Consider the following 17,578-nt stretch of genomic DNA (forward strand, 5'->3'; position numbering starts at 1 on the left):
CAGGGTAGACCCTTTCCATGTACCGGTCAGCTGATTCTTTTTGGCAGCCATTTTGCTAAGGTCCATATCTAGTATTTTAAGTAGGTCATTCCGAAAATACCTGTTATGAATGACCCTTCCCCTGGTCATGTTACAGTACAAAGATATGTTGTTTGCCGCATTAGAAATTTATAAGTGTCTCAGTTTAGCCCGAATTTTATCGGCTGTTCTGTACATCGCCAGTGGCCTGGGTGCCTATACTTTTACAGATGATACTGAGCGGAGTATAAAGCACTTGCTGAGAAAAATAATTGACGACCGCTCGCCATATGAGTATGTACGCTCCTTACTTGTAAAGGTAGATGGAAAAATACTACACGTGACTTTTGGTGCGTTGCAAAACTTATTTTATACTTATTTATACATATTTTTACAGAAAAGAAAAAAGATCTATGTAAAACCAGGGCTGTGAAATACTCGCAATGTGAATAGAGCTTTCACTCTGTTTTACAGACACAGGTGTGCCATCGTGAGAAGAATGAAAAATTTCGAATGTATATGTAAGAATTCTTACAAAAAGTGCTTTACACTCTTCTTTCTGCAAAGCTTGAAATGAAAATCAATTAACTGAATGCTAATGTCCTTGAATTTGTTAAAGAGATAGATGTGCATGTAAAGAACATGAGTGAAATTACTGCGATTCTGATGTTTTCAGATCAGAAACTGAAGCCTGGCGGATTCAGCGGTGTGTATTCCAAAATACAACGTATTTTACATAGAACCTGTGGTAACACCGTCCCTCTGATCACTCAGGCTAATTTATTTGCTCTGTTAGGGTCGCCCAGTTCGGTGTTCACGGCTATAGAAATGGCGAGAGAAAGGGCGTTATGAATGCTTTTTCAGATGCTGCTGAGTTTCTGAACAATGTTGGGGCGATAGCTACAACTAATTTTCTGCACCAACATTTAATTGGTGATTGCAAGCAGTAGTCTGTAATGTGTGTGAAAAGTTTAAAAGTGTATACTGGGATGTTTCTGTAATTTAAAACCTACTGATGAAATAAAGTGGTTCACATTTCACATGCTATTTGTCCTGCGAGTTCTTTCTGTGACACTTTACTCAGTCAGTCAGTCAGTCAGTCAGTCAGTCAGTCAGTCAGTCAGTGTGTGTGTGTGTGTGTGTGTGTGTGTGTGTGTGTGTGTGTGTGTGTGTGTGTGTGTGGTGTGCGCGCTCACATCCCGGAAACTCGCGGCCCTCACCAGACTTCCCACACCGCCGATTCCCTAGGGTTATAATAGATTGCATTCAAACCTGCAGCAGACATGATCACCTTCCATCCCTCATCGCTAATACGCGCTTTCACACACTTATTTATAAATCGAAGGGGATGCGGTGGTGGACATTTGGACCCTGAGGCCTGGGGCTGCTCGGGGTGGAAGGTGGGACAACAACACTCATTATGACACACCATTGGCTCTGGAGGGGGCGGGACATCCACCCATAACATTGCACCATTGGCCGATAAGGGGGCAGGACATCTGCCCATGGCGGCCTCCCATTGGCTGAAAAAGGGGGGGTGGTACCTGTCAAAAAGTTTGATGAAAGGTGTCGCTTTATTCTACTCCCGGGCCAAAAACAGCCCTCGGATCATCAACTCAATCAGGAACTCCCAGTCTCACAACTGCATTCCCTCGGTGCTTCCCTACCACCCTAACCCAATTTCTATCCCCAGGACCATCATTAACAATGACTACATTTTACAGGACGATCCCTCCATTGGTACTCTTTTTTCCGACCGCCCAATCATCTCTTATCGCTGACCACCACATAAGCTTCTTGTTCACAGCTCCCTCACACTCAGCACCTTCCCCTGCAATAGCACTCGCTGCATCACTGGCAAATACATATCTAACGACATTCAGGGCATCACAGGACAATTCCAGATAACCCTGACAACATCCTGTATCTCATTTACTGTATCTCTTGCAAAAAATGCCCAGCTATCTACATTTGGGAAACCGAAAGGAGACTAGGAGAATGCTTCAGAGAACATATTAGGGCTGGGAAGGTTAAAGATTTCTCCAAGCCCATAGTTTTTCTTTTTACCTCAAATAGCCAGGATCTCTCAATGACTGACTTATTTTAATGTAATCTTCTCTATTCTCTTGCAGGTTTTGACTTCACACCTTTCTTCACCTCTCTCCATTTTGCACTTCCTGTCTGGCCTCTCTGCTGCTCCTGCCTCCTCCCCTCTCCCAGCTTTTGTTCTTCTGTGCTATTTAATCTTTGTAATCTGCCTTGTCTTTCTCACACTTGAAGAAGGCTTCACAGCCGAAACATTGAGTTTTCTCTCTTCTCTTTTCAGTATGGAATAAACCTATTACTTGTTCCTTTGCAGACTACACATGCTGACATAGTTTAGTTCAGGTGGGTAGCTGCTTCAATATACATTTGTAAATGTCAATTTAAAACTGTAAAAATAGTAAGATTGTAACTCCACTTTAAAACGTGGCAAGAAATAGACACATGGGAGGCTACACCCTGGAAAGGACATCAGTCCATCCCAGGGCAAAGATATAAAAAATAAACATATAGGCAGCACATATCAAGCCTTACAAGAAATCATTAACAGCCTCAACACACACCACAGGTCCATTAAACTCAAATACACCAAGCATGGTAGCCTGATAGACTTCCTAGACACCACCACATACAAGGTTTCTTCCTTCAACAACACAGACAAACTGGACATCAAGGTATTTTTCAAAGACACATTCACACGGCTTACTGCACAAGGATAGCTTCCACCCAAAACATACTTTAAAAGGACTGGTAAAATCACAACTCCTACACTTCCACAAAATCTGTACACAACAACAAGACTTTGAGGAAGCCAAATACACACTCTTCCCAGCTTTATGCCAGAGAAGATACACACAAAGTTTCCTCAAAAATGTGGCACAAACATTTCTAAATAGAAAAACTCCAGATGACAGAAAAATACTCCTCAACACATCATATTCTCAACTCAGCATAAAAAACAACCAAAAACCATGATATTAGAAAACACAAACATACTAAGGGAGCACAAAATCATATCTGCACACAGAAAAAAACAAAAACCTTCAGCATTAATTAGTCCAAAGCAAGCTAAAACCTGTACAAAACAGATCATATACACCAAGAGCCAAACATTTCATAACAGAAAACAATGATCCAAAACAAAGAAACTAAAGAAATCTTCCAGTTGCAAAGGGCACTCTCAGAAAACATCAATAACGCCATCTACAGCATCCAGTGCAAAAAGTGCGGGGTGACCTATGTGGGGGGAACGGGTAACTCCATCCGAACCCAGCTGACACAACACAGGTACATCAGGAACCACGGGACTGGAAAGCAACCCCAACTGGACAGAGATAGAAACAAAGAAAAAGGAAAGGGAGTGGATCAAAAGACTTAATACTATCTTTACACAAGACCTGAACATCAGAAAAACCGGGAGGGTTTTAGTCGTTGGAAGGAGAGTGCTCTCCTTGTCCCAGATGGTCCCCTCTCGGATAAAATCTGGGAGAAGGAGCTTTGTTCCCCTCTCCTAACTAGCCAGATCCTACAGGGACTGGAACTCTTCACCATACTAACACGCAACAAACAGAAGAATAACTGAAACCAATCAGCTATGGAAACTCGCACAGCTTGCACAGTCCTACTAGGGAGGAAAACAAAAGACCCTGATTGCCTATTGAGATGTTAATGGTCCATGCATAATCCCCACCAGGGAAAGCAGAAACCCATTCACCAACTGAAACTGCACCTACTCATACAGAAACGTACAGAAGGAACACAGACCATAGGATACAAACTAGCCCCCTAGGAGGAACTACAACACACTGCCCCTTACAAAACAGGATAAAAACAGGCCAGCATGGACACAGTGTTCCAGAACAATGCCTGAAGAAGACCCAGGCAAAAACATAGCGACACACAGAAAGGCAAGATTGTCTTCCTATGGAGCCACAGATTCTACAGAGGTAAAGCTGCCTAACAGTGGAAACCTAACGGTGTCAACGAAGCTTTAGGCATTTAAATGGTAAGTATGGATCAATCCAGAGTTGACAACGCACGCAACCGTACGGTCACCCTCCACACTGCCTACACAACAAACATGTCAAACAGACAGGATACCTTCCAACAAGGAACCAGGATCATCTACAAAATGATCCAAACAGTCCACCATTTACAAAACACAGCAGTTTTATTGGACGGGAGAACCGAGCACCCGCCAGCCTACGACGGAAGACCGAGGAACTCATAAAACCTGCCAAGCCACCCAAACTCACATATTTGAAGCTGGTAAGCAATGCCAAAAATTGGCTTCACACCACACTGCAGATCCTCGAAGAGCAAAATCTGTCATACAACTAGAGGATCTTGAGCTTCCCCACTGGGAGGAAGCTTTCACACTTGCTTCCAACTGATCAAAGAAACATTATGGGAGGAAATTGCAGAACACCACCTTTGGACCCTACAGTACACAAGCTATCAATACTGGGTTAGGGAAGGACACTCGGGCAGATCAAATTATCACAGCAGTTTTTAAATTCTACAACGACTTCTACTGGAAAGACTGCGAACAAGACCAAGTAAGAGTTGAGTTGTTTTATAAAGTCATTAATTTAGAGCAAGGTATAATTCTGATAAAAATACAATAAACAATATGGTGAAGCTTTTGGAGAGAAAATTAAGGCTCGGTTAAGAAACTGAAACAGTCTTGACTTGTTCCTTTACACAAAAGTTATTTATTTTCAAAAGAGACCCATGAGGATACATCTGGTGTGCAAGACCTGCCTGAAGACATTTGACCAGTTTCCTCTTCACCTAAAGAGGGTGTGTATGAAATGAGCCTCAGCAGAGGAGATCAGCAAGGTCCTTCTCCAGGCCAGGAAGGACTTGTTGAATCACCTGAGGAATGGGCAGGTCGGGGATTACAAGAGCATAGGGCTCATGTGTGAGGGAGAATGTGAGACTGGCGGAGTCCATGGACTGTTTTATGTGGAATCCTGAAGACACATCAGCAAGGTAAGATATTTATAATTTATAAGGGTTCTTCTGTTTCATTTCTAACCTTTACCTTTATGTAAGGGTATGTGAAAATGATATACCAGTGGTCCAGATGCCCTGAGCAAGAGGCTGCTGTCCAGGAGGAAGAGATGCCAGAGACTGAAGTGGAAGAGGAAGGGGAAGATGTGAGTTCTGGAGAACTTTCTATTTTTTCCAAATGTATCTTTTGTTTTATACTTGTATTCTAGTTTGTCTTAGAAGTAAAAATGTTAAATGTGTATTTTGTATTCCTACTGTCCCCCAGTTCTTAAAAGCCATCAGCAGGCTCTCAGGAAGACGGTGACCCAGGCTGGACTGGACAGAACGCACTCCCTGGATGCTCCTCACCTGGCTGGGTTTAAACAGGACCTTACCAAGGATCTTGAAGTGGCAGATTGCTCTCAGGAGGTATTTATTTTTTAAAGGCATTTAAAATTGAGCAGTGATCTTTCCATAGCACATGTTTTTACTCCTTAGCTTAAAATTCACCCATGTGAAATCTCAGCCATAAACATAGTGACTCTACATTTGTCAGGTAGAAAATGTTTCCAGATTCCTGTTTTTATGGATCCATCTGCATCTTCCTTAAACTTTGTAAAGGGCCTATCCAAAACAACAATTATTGTAACCAAATGAAGACCACTGGACTGTCTCACCAAATCATTGCTAATTATATTAAGAACATAAACCATTTTCCGGGCTACATCCTAAATGATATCAGTGTGAAAGTAGAGGATCCCAGCCTGGCTAACCTCATCATCAACTTCCAAAGTATCCTAAAGGATATTCAGAAGAAGAACAGTAAGAATGTTGCCAAGAGATTACTAAAAATAGGTCATTTTCATTTTAAAACTTCTTTCAGTTGTACTTTTAATTTGAATACAAAAAAAGTTGATGAGTATTAATTTCTCCCACAGATATAGACAGTTGCAGAGTCCAGAACCAAGTACGAAGGATTGCTGGAAGGTGTTGATGGTTGCAAAGAGAGATGTGTTGCACAGACTGGGCAAGACATCACCTTGCCTGAGCAGCTTCTTGTACTGTATTACCTGCAGGCCTTTCTCCAGCTGAAGCACCTGTAGCATCCCAGGGTGGTAAAGAACATGACAGTAAGAATACTTTCATACAACAAAAGTAAGAAATTACATATATGGGATTTTTACAGTTTGGTGTATTCATTTTTATTTTCTCACTATTACAGGTTGAGGAATGGGTGCAAAGAAAGTGTTGTTTCAACAAGTGGGCACAAAAATGGTCATAATTCCTGTTAAAGAGCACAAAACCTCAAACAACAGCTGGCTTCCTTTGCATTGAGTGAAGAAGAGGAACATGCAAGTTGATGGCTACATTGATATACCCATCCACTCAATTCAGGGTTGTGGTAGAACTGGAACCATCCTGGCAAGCAGTGGATGCAAAGTACTGTATCACCCATAATGTGACACCAGTCCATCACAGGACTCACTCACACCATGGCCAATTTTCATAGAAGCCAATTAAAATCCATGTTAATACCGAACAAAAGACCTCCACCTGCATAGCTCCAATCATGTACGGTATTTAAGAAAATCTGGAATGTACCTTAATTGCATTTTATTTGTGTTTTATCAGCCGTTTCATCTTTACTTCACTAAACTGCGCTGTACTGCCCAGGTCAGCAGCTGTGAAAGGAGACGGAGAAGATGGACTGGTCAGCCAATGTATCAACAGTGTCTGAAGTGCTTGAGGAGTGGAAGCCCAACACAGGACTGCCACCAAATGGCATGCAAATTAAAAAGTTGATAAAGTATCAAATCTGGGAAGGCCTGAGCATCACTGACGATCCTGTGAAGGGGAAGAAGTTTGTGACTTCCAGGTGTTTCCAGAAGGGAGAGGTGGTGTGTGATTACAACGGCAAGGTCATCACAAAGACAACTGCTGAAGCTCACAGATGACAGAGGGAGATATGAGATGTCTTTTCTTTTCAGATGAACCTGCACAAAAACTGTGCATTGATGCTCGTGAAAAGCACTGAGCCTGCCTCCCGGATAAGGAGGCAAATCAGAAGATGGATAAATCCATCAAAGAGAAAAGACAATGTAAGGGCTGTAAGAAAGTCATTTATAATCAACGAACAGCCTGTCATAATTCTGTCTGTGACAAAAAGGGACATTGTTGAGGGGAGAAGAGCTCCTCTGTGATTACAGCATTTCCAGGAAATAATTTCAAGGTTGAAGGACAAGCTCTGGAGTGGTTGGTTCACTGACCATTTCCAAAAAAGAAACTAAGTAAGTATATTAAAGTGCATATTTTGAAGATATTCATTTTCTTGTACCTTGGAATTAATGTAAAAATTATATTCGTGTTAATGTCTTGAAAATAGCATTTCTCATTCTCATCAGCAAGGATATAAGGAAGGGATATGGGACTGCTAAAAAGATACATGATTTTCAGAAGAGTATAGAAGGCAGATAACTATCCCACTCAATTGTTACTGCAAAGAAATGCCACAGTGTAAACAAAAAGGTGAACCATTCTTGAAATTTATTGATAGAATCTGAATAGCACGGCATTCCCAAACCAGGCACTGGAGTTTCCTGCAGCGTTAGATGGGTAGTCTCTTGGTAAGAGAGAGATCGACAGAGTACTGGACTTCATGAACGACACCTTTCCAATTCATCGAGAACAGAGCCCACAAGATCTAGAGCCTAGAGAACAATTTCTTACAATATTAGTGGTAGTTTCTGAATAGGTTAAGGACAACATAGTTGTAGAGCTATCTTGCAACTTCTTAAAAGTTGTAAAAGTGATTACCACATTGCCAGTGGTTTATATTTAAAACCTAAAGATTTTAAATTGAATCTTTCTTAAACAAAGGACATTTTTCACAGGAACAGCAGCCTAAATCAGTTGATGACTGTAAATATGACAAGCTTGTGATAAATTGTAAAGTGCAAAACAAAGTTGTATTGTTTTGGTTTTGTCTTCAACATCATACTAATAGGCATGTTATTTTTAGAGCAGCTGCCTGCCATTCACCACCAGCCAAGATGCCACGAGGTACATGAAATGACCCAGAAGTACTTAATGATACAGAGAAGAGCATATGGGGGGAAAAAAAAGAAGACAAGAAATATCCATTAACACGTGCATCTAGAAGCCAGAAGACGGGTGATGATCAGCATTTCAAAAGCAGACACTGGAGGTTGAATTCAAGTTTTAACAGTGATTGTCTATGTTTGGCTTCAACACAAATCATATTAATATGCTCACGTTATTAATTTGTACAAAGTCCCCAATATTCATTACAGGCGACGTTCCCAGGAGTACACACGACCCAGCCAGAACGTGGCTAGCTGACGTGCAGTGGACCTCAGGGAAAGAACTCTTGCCCACACGGATGTCTCTGCTCTGAAAACCACTGGATAAAGTTATATGGCGGTCTGTTCTCAGCTGTTGATTTTGTGAAAAATATTGAATATGAAAGATTGAAGTGTCACTATTCAATGAAGTTCAGACATAAGTATTATGTTGAGAAGCTAGATCTGTTCTACTAATAGCTTTAGTACCTTAATATTGTACTGTTTGCTCTGGTTTTCAGACATCAGTCCAAGATCATTGGTGTGTTAATTGATTTCTGGTAAGATTGGCCCCACGTTTGAGTGTGTGTTTACATTTCTATCTGGCATCCTCAAAAGATGGTTTTGTTTCCTTTTCTTAATTCCTCTTGATTACTAGAGTTTATTTGGCATGATACATTTGTGATAAATGCTTTTTCTTTGTGAATAGTCTTATTTTAATCTACATAATGTCAATGAGTTAGTACCTTAAAGAACAAGCAGTAAAAGAAATGACATTTCAGGTTTATTAGCTAAAGTTACTAAGATTCCTTTACAGTGCAGAGACCCATCTTTAATATGCTGTGTGTGCTCATAATGGACTTGAAATTTGTTTTTGTCACAATGTACAGATGCAGCCATTCAAAATGCGCGGGCGATACCGCATTATTTTCCGGTATGCTGTACGCAGTCTACCGCAAGTTACCGGTAAATACCGCAAGTTACCGGTAAATACCGCTAGCAAAATAATAGTATTCGGAATTTCCGCAAGGTGGAGCTAATAAAGCTCAACCTCTCATGTTTGAGCTGTAGCCATCAAAGTCTTTAACGAAGATATTAATAATAGTATTAATAATAAATGACCTTGGACAAGCTGTAAACTCAAAGTATTGCCCTGGTCCACATTCTTTTTTTCATTGACCGTCTTTGTAAAAGTAACACCACAGCATTTCGCAATCACGCATTTTTTTCCAATCATGCAAAGTACAGTAATTTTTGAGAATCGATTCACCATGCCTTACACATGCTCATAAAAGAGATTGATTTAGGAACATAAGCATATTACCGTATGCAAACTGTACTGTATACCGTATGTATATGTATATTAAATGTCTTGATTTTGATTCGTGTTTTGATTTAAATCGCAAACCTTACAGCGTACACAGATTTCTAAACTGATCAGGATCGTTATCTTTGTCTTATGCATAATAATGTTCACCGCTCTGTCCAGCAAATTAATAATAAACTTTATTTTATATAGCGTTTTAAACGAATAAGTAATTAGATTGCTCACAAACCTAATCACTTGCTTTTTCTTTTTATTTAGGCTCAGATTTCAACTATAGATCGTATTATTAATAACCATAATAACAACCAACCAACAAAAACAACCATATAAACATAATACCAACCAAAAACATAGATAACGACCACAATACAAAATCAAATATATCAAACCATTATACTCTCGCAAATTCCTACAATTATCATAATCCCGCCCCTTATGCAAAACCAAACCCTCCTCCCATCCCAGTTTCTCCTCTTTATCATAAACAAAATCCACTTCAATTTTCAACATAAAGCCTTACTGCTTGCTGGGTTTTTGAGGGGGGGTTGTCTTTCGCTGGAAATCTCACCTGCTTCTACTTTACGAGTACAACCCCCTCTCTGCAGGAGTGCTGGCTGTGACGAATTAAACCGGTTTCACAAGTATTGTAGGAAGTACAGTGTTAACTGGTAGATGGGCACCTCAATTAAGTCGCTTTAACATGCTAATGCATTGGTGTAACAGTCCGGGAGTGGCAAGCTTCTAATGTCAACTCGACTCGATTGGAAGACAATGAACGTATTTTAGCCCAAAATGAATTAATAGCAAACATGGTTTACATAAAAGACATTTTTCCAAGAAAGTTTATAATAATGCGATCTATAGTTGAAATCTGAGCCTAAATATAAAGGAAAAGCATTTTCAGAGAGCAATCACGCTGTGTTTATGTAGAAAAAGCGATTAGGTTTATGAGCAATCTAATTACCTATTCGCCTAAAACGCTATATAAAATAAAGTTTATTTAGAGATGAGTGATCCGTGTCGCAGTTTAAATAATTTTCGTAGGAGGGCTTGGACAGATTCCAAGTGCATTTTTGCAATTTACGTTGTAATACAGTTTAGAATACAGTTAGTCTAAGCTTTATCAGCTTTATTTATGGGTTGCAATTTAGAAAAAGTCAAAAACCGCACTCAAAATGCAATTTAGAGCTTTCTGGCAAGGGGAGACACCCAAATTATAATGTAACATGCCACTGTTTGTGCATTAACAAAGTTATACTGCAATTTTCCTTAGATACACGATTAAAAAAAATAAATTTTTTGAATCCCCGGCGGAACACACTCCATAAGAATCAGCGCTTTTATACAGTATATCGCCTTTAAACACATATATTTAAACACGAGTTTACGATTTAAATCAAAACGCAATTCAAATCAATATAAATGTTTATTTTGTAACGCATATGTGACTGTTCATTGTTATTAAAAAGACTTAAATTCGATCATGTTGTGATATTTAGAAATATAAATTTGTTTGGTGCGAGTGAGGTTTTATTTAATCTCTGACCAAGGGAAACGTTTCATTTTTTCAAAGAAATGTTTGTTAAAAAATAAAGTGATACACCAATGCATTAGCATGTTAAAGCGACTTAATTGAGGTGCCCATCTACCAGTTAACACTGTACTTCCTACAATACTTGTGAAACCGGTTTAATTCGTCACAGCCAGCACTCCTGCAGAGAGGGGGTTGTACTCGTAAAGTAGAAGCAGGTGAGATTTCCAGCGAAAGACACCCCCCCTCAAAAACCCAGCAAGCAGTAAGGCTTTATGTTGAAAATTGAAGTGGATTTTGTTTATGATAAAGAGGAGAAACTGAGATGGGAGGAGGGTTTGGTTTTGCATAAGGGGCGGGATTATGATAATTGTAGGAATTGCGAGAGTATATTGGTTTGATATATTTGATTTTGTATTGTGGTCGTTATCTATGTTTTTGGTTGGTATTGTTTATATGGTTGTTTTTGTTGGTTGGTTGTTATTATGGTTATTAATAATACGATCTATAGTTGAAATCTGAGCCTAAATAAAAAGAAAAAGCAAGTGATTAGGTTTATGAGCAATCTAATTACTTATTCGTTTAAAACGCTATATAAAATAAAGTTTATTATTCATTTGCTGGACAGAGCGGTGAACATTATTATGCATAAGACAAAGATAACGATCCTGATCAGTTTAGAAATCTGTGTACGCTGTAAGGTTTTTACTTCTTAAACTTTTAAAATACACGTTTCGAATAGAAAGAAATCCTCTTCCTGGTACAGTTGCATGAAGTGAGAGGCGAAACAGCCCTACACAACCCTGTCGCAGTACACGGATATAATCACACCGTTATTAAATTCTTTAGATACGCGATTCCATATTATATTCCCTTTTAATCAAATTCTAAAAGTATGCTTGTTGACTTCGGTATCACGTTAGTTAAAGACTTCGAAGCTTAAAATGTTTAGGGAGAAATGGAATACTGGTGTGTATTTTTTTCTTTAAAGTACCAAGACCAGCTACTGTATATACTGTATGTTTATGTTCCAAAATTAATATAGTTTATTGCCTTCACACGCGTTACAGTATGCTCCTATTCTTTTTATGCTCAGCTACTAAGATTTCCCTTCAGTGGTAAAATTCAATATCTACAACGGGCACAGCAAAGACGTTTACTGTACAGTAAGTCTTTCTACGACAGACCAACGGACCACGAGTGCCCCTGTTGGTCAACCAATCACGTACTGCGGTGCCACGCGTCATCTTGCGTCACGCTGCGCGACGCCACCTGCGGTACGTGTCTGTAACGCGCACTTTGAATGGCTGCATCTGTAAAGGTATAATAAATAGATAATATACTCTATTTATCAAGACTCGACTATTTTAATTCCATACTTCCATTGACTGCTTTGGAATGCATTCCTTACAATTTTCCTAAATAATCATTGTCTCACAGTGTTGACCTGGGTGACATAACAGGGGTCAGGGCTGTGTTGACTGGAGGTTTGTGTAGACTGGCCATTGTCTATGTGAGACTGTGGGATCACTAGGGGTTCCCCCCCCCCAACACCTGTAACATTGTCAAGTGGTATAATTACCTACAAAAGCTAAAGTTTCCTCCATTAAGGGGTCACTATTTGTTACATTCTGGCGGAACAAGAGACAAGATAAACCTCTCACTGTCACTGACGGAGCAGTCCGGGACACTCTATGCTAGATTGGACTGTTGTCTTTGGAAGATGGGGTCACAGGTGATGAAATAGACCACAGTGGAAGTCCTGCCTAGCTGTTATATCACTGAGAGACTCACCCACACATTGAGAAGAGAGCACTGGTTTCTGTGCAGAAAGCAGAACAACTCACTTTAACTGGTCAATTAGGTCTAATGAGTTTTATTGCCCTTGACATCTAACTTACTCCAGCCCCCCTTGTGGAAACAACCCCTAATTACTGCTCATGAGCTCCTGGCCACACTTGTTCCCAGTGGAACCAACCTGGAGCAGCAGAACACAGGTTTTCTTTTTCTTTAAGTTGCCTGCTGTTGTAAAACAAGTCATCCCTTGGGAATAAAAACTCTCCCTCTAGTCTGGTTGGTATCTCCTTTATTTGCCCCATATTCCCAGGGCAAAGCAGCTGAGTGATCAAAAGCTGAACTGCAATTTCACTGAATTTCACACTGGGTTACAACAGACCCTGGTGGGAGAATGGGCAGGAGAGGGCCGGTTGTGCTCCTGAACTAGTCCCCTCCTCTCCTACTCTCGTATTTGCATCACAGTCTATAAACTCCAGCCCTATTGCTTTTCTTCCAGTTCATTTTTTTTAATACAGCTCGTGAATTATGTATACTCTTGTGAAGTATCAAGAAAGCACTCTTATCTTTATTCCCGACGGTCTAGCACAGTAACCACAACTCCAATAACTTTAACTAGAGGAAGAAACCCAGCTTCTGCTCAAAAGGAAAAAAAACCATTGAAATCATAAATCTCCAGCACTGGCTGGAGACTCTGTGTGTCCGTGCTCAGCGGTTATATAGGACAGGACTCAGCGCGCAGCAGGTGCGTCTCATTGCTCTACGCTCCCCGTGCGGAATGCGCGTCTCCTCCTTCCAGACTCATAACACCGCTGCATACATCCCTCTTAAATCCCAGAAACACAGAAACTCCGGGGTGTTTCTGTGAGTCAGTACTGGGTTTCTCTGTTCGAGGTTACAAGCAGAAACCAAAAAAGCGCTGAAAGCAGGAAGTTATTTCTGCTTGTAGGCACAAACGTGTAAAAATAAATTTTCTGATTACTAAACCCCTAATAAAATCCATCTAAGTCTCCCTTTCGTTCCCAATGCACATAACTGAATATAAACCAGTCAAGTTCAGGTACTTTTCTGATGTACAGTATCTGAATAGTTCTGGCGCGGCTGTTGTAACAAAGATACTTACGAACTTTTTTTTCATACGAGCTCTTGCCGTTTTTAAAATGAATATTTTTTTGAATTCGCTAAATCACACGAAACACCAGCATCACTTATCGTAAGCATCTGACCAATTACATTCCTGAATGTTAAACCCATTTAGCATTTATTTTTAACTTGTTTTTTTTTAAATTACACACCTGTTAACTTAGTCCGGATCGCGGTCACCGAGGACCACTCCTGTCTCCCCAGATGACACTTATTATTTTTAAGATAAACGCGAGATAAACAACGTTTGTTTGAAACCGCTCCACAAATTTTCTCACATGCACGTATTCTCAAATATCACCACAACAAAATCATAAAGTTTGTTTCCACAGACATGACACTATTATGCAATAAACCAATAAATTAATGAACTAGCAGAATCCCAATAAAAACACCCGATCACCTGGCCAGCCCAGCATGTCAATATCATACATTTTTACCAACAAAACCGCAAAAGCAAAAACCAGCATATATATATCCCATGTTTTTACCTTATTCTGGAGCATGATATATATCCAAAATAACCCAGACTAGTTTATCTCAAGAGCTAGAGACTAGTAAACGTTACTGATTACGTAGTAAATGTTTGAAGAACGAGCGCCAGAAATAAGGCGATTTGATTGGTAAAAGCCGCTGTCATTCTTTGTATTTTCAGCCATTCAGAGCCCTTAGGGGGTGAGACTTCCTCTAGAAGCTTCAGGCTGCATTTCTAGCTGTCAATCATTGACTCAGAAGGGATAATCAATCAGTTTTTTATCAGTTTCTTATCAGTGCTCCTTTTTTTCACACCAGAAGGCAACTCTGAGGTTTTTTTTCATTGCATAACAGCAGGTAAAGGCTCTCTAGCAGTGTCTTAAGGTTTTTATAGCAATTGCAATGGTTTTTATTCTTATTATTTTCAATATTTTTACGATTTTTTATTATACTGTAGGTGTGAAATTTCATTCCAGGTCCAGTCTTCACAAAACATGATGTAGAATTTTTTCTAATTGATCAATTTGTCCCAAATTTTTATCCAAGCTAGTAACCACATAGAACAAGGTTTTCAAATCATTCCCAGGCCCTTGACATGCATATAGTTGAAAACTCTGACCTCTGAAGACCGAAAAAAAATGTTCGCCAGCTGTTTTTTTTGTTTTTTTTCATATGTTTGTCTGCTGAGTGGACACATTAAGAAATATAAGAAATTTGACTATTCACACTCAAAGCCAAGGGGGTTAGCTTCAATTTAAGACCTGAACCAGGCTCCTGCTATGTTCTGCTGCAGAGATATAACAAATGTTTAAGGGGGAGGAAATTCCAGGCGGACATTGGCTAAATATGTCACTGGTAGTAAAAAGTTAAGTATTCTTGCCATTTTTAGCATATTGTAAGTGGATTTTTTGCAAACATTTTATTTTTTAAATCACATGAAACACAAGCAACCCATTGTAACTTCACATTGATAATTCCTGAGCTTTATAACTGTGTATTATTTCTTTGTACCTTGTTTTAATATTTTTTTATTATTTTTGAATTTTACAGAGCTTTTTAATATATTGTGAGCATTTTAGTGTCATTTTAAAATAGGACTATCAATGCTCCTGACTTTTAAACCTGTATTTATTCTGACATTATTATCTCCACCTGCAGATGAGGGAGGTATTTGATCTTAAATTTGTTGATTTGGGGGGAAAATATACATTCATTTCCTTGTATGTATCACCAGTGGGAAAATTGGCATTTTTGGATGAATTGCAATCTTTACTGCAAGGCCTTCAGACTGATATAGAAATGACTGGAGATTTAAATGACACATTTGATAAATCAGACAGGAACAGCATAACATCTAAAATGGCAGAACCCTCTAAAGTACTGAAAAAATTCCGGCACATTCATAATAAATACAATTTATTTAATTTAAAGCATAAAATTTGCTTTAAAAAGAAAACCACAATTTGTACGATATCATATTTCAATATCGACGTTCAGATGAAGAATTTGAGAATTTGAATATCAATGGAGAGTACATTGATTTTGGGACAATGTTTGCATCTGAATAATCCTTCCTCTTGGAAAGAAGGAAAAAAAAGTTTTGAGTCTCAGTCTTCAGGATCCCCCCCCAAAAACGTGCAAATTTGTTTCCGATGTATTTTGGATAAAGATATAACTCTCATAGAAGATACATTTTATCAGTTGAATGCAGTCGATACTTTCGACTTTTTATATGATGATAGGACCTACATTTAGGGCTCAGTACTGATAACACTGCTGCTATTGATGGAGTAGAAATAAGTGATGTACTGGCAGTTTCTTTTTTCTGAGGCAAGAGGTCCTAGAACACCTCCTATAAAAATGTTAAGATTCAGAGCAAGAAATATTTTTCCACCTCACCTAATGCTATTGCATTAACGAGGCTGAAGTTCGCTTCTTATTCGCCAGCTGCTGCTTTGCGTTTTTCGTTCCATCTTAAATGCTGCTGCTGTGATGTTTTGTCGTCTTTCGCCTGTAGATGGCTCTCTACAGTCATTTTTAAAAATACTTATCCGGATGTATTACTGTACATTTCCTCAGTAAAGGGGAATATGTAAGTAGAGACTGTCCAAATTGCATTTTTGTATGAAACACATTTCAGAAACACAACTCACAATAAAACAAACTGGCATGTTATACCACGAGTAAATAAGACAAAGGCAAAACGTAAATTCACTGGCACTTTCTGCATATTTTCCAAGACCTTGCCTTCTGATCATAAAAAGTCTCAAACTCTTGCATTTTACAAGAAATTTTAATATAGCAGTTTTAAATGGGACATTTAGAACATGGCATATGAGACTATATGGTTAACTGAGGATGAGCAGAGGGTGATCGAACCTACCTTCTGGTTATAAAAATGTCTAAAAATGCTGACACAGATGTGTGAGAGACAATGGAAAAGACTATCAAAATCCTGAACTTCAGGACATTGTACTGTACCGTTTTTTAAATACGACCCTCTGAACATGGCATGAGAGAATACATTGTCAAATGGTAAATGCAATGTTTGCTATATTGCTAGGGCCCTCCCTCCTGATTTTAAAATTGTCTCATATTTCTGACATCAAGGTGTGAGACACAATATAACAGACTGTCAAAATCCTGAACTTCAGGACATTTTATGATACCATTTGAAAAATATGACCCTCTGAGCATGGCATGTGAGAAAATGGCATGTGAGAATGCATTGGGAAAAGGTGAATGCGATTTCTGCTGAATTGCTATGGCCCTCCCTCCTGATTACAAACTCGTCTCACAATTCTGACACTGAGGTGTGAGACACAATGTAACAGACACTATTAAATTGTGAAGTACAAGAGATTATACTGTTACGGTTTTTTTTAAAATTGACCCTCTGGCATGTGAGGACTTGTAGTCAACAAAATAGCACACATTCTGCCAATTTGCTTTGTCCCTCCTTCCTCGTTACCAAAACATCTTAGTATACCGACACTAAGGTAAATGTCTCTAAATCCAGAAGTTCAGTTGTCAAAGTATATCGGAGTCAACCGATATTGATCAGCTTCTGCTGATGCCGAGCCCGCAGCCTTCACCATAAGGTCCAATTCCCCAAGCCTACTGACCTTATATGTCCATCCCTTCTCGTCAAAATTCGTATTTTCACAGGTTACC

Source organism: Atractosteus spatula (genome assembly GCF_055471065.1).
Source record: "Atractosteus spatula isolate fAtrSpa1 chromosome 10 unlocalized genomic scaffold, fAtrSpa1.hap1 SUPER_10_unloc_6, whole genome shotgun sequence".
Lineage (NCBI taxonomy): Eukaryota > Metazoa > Chordata > Actinopteri > Semionotiformes > Lepisosteidae > Atractosteus > Atractosteus spatula.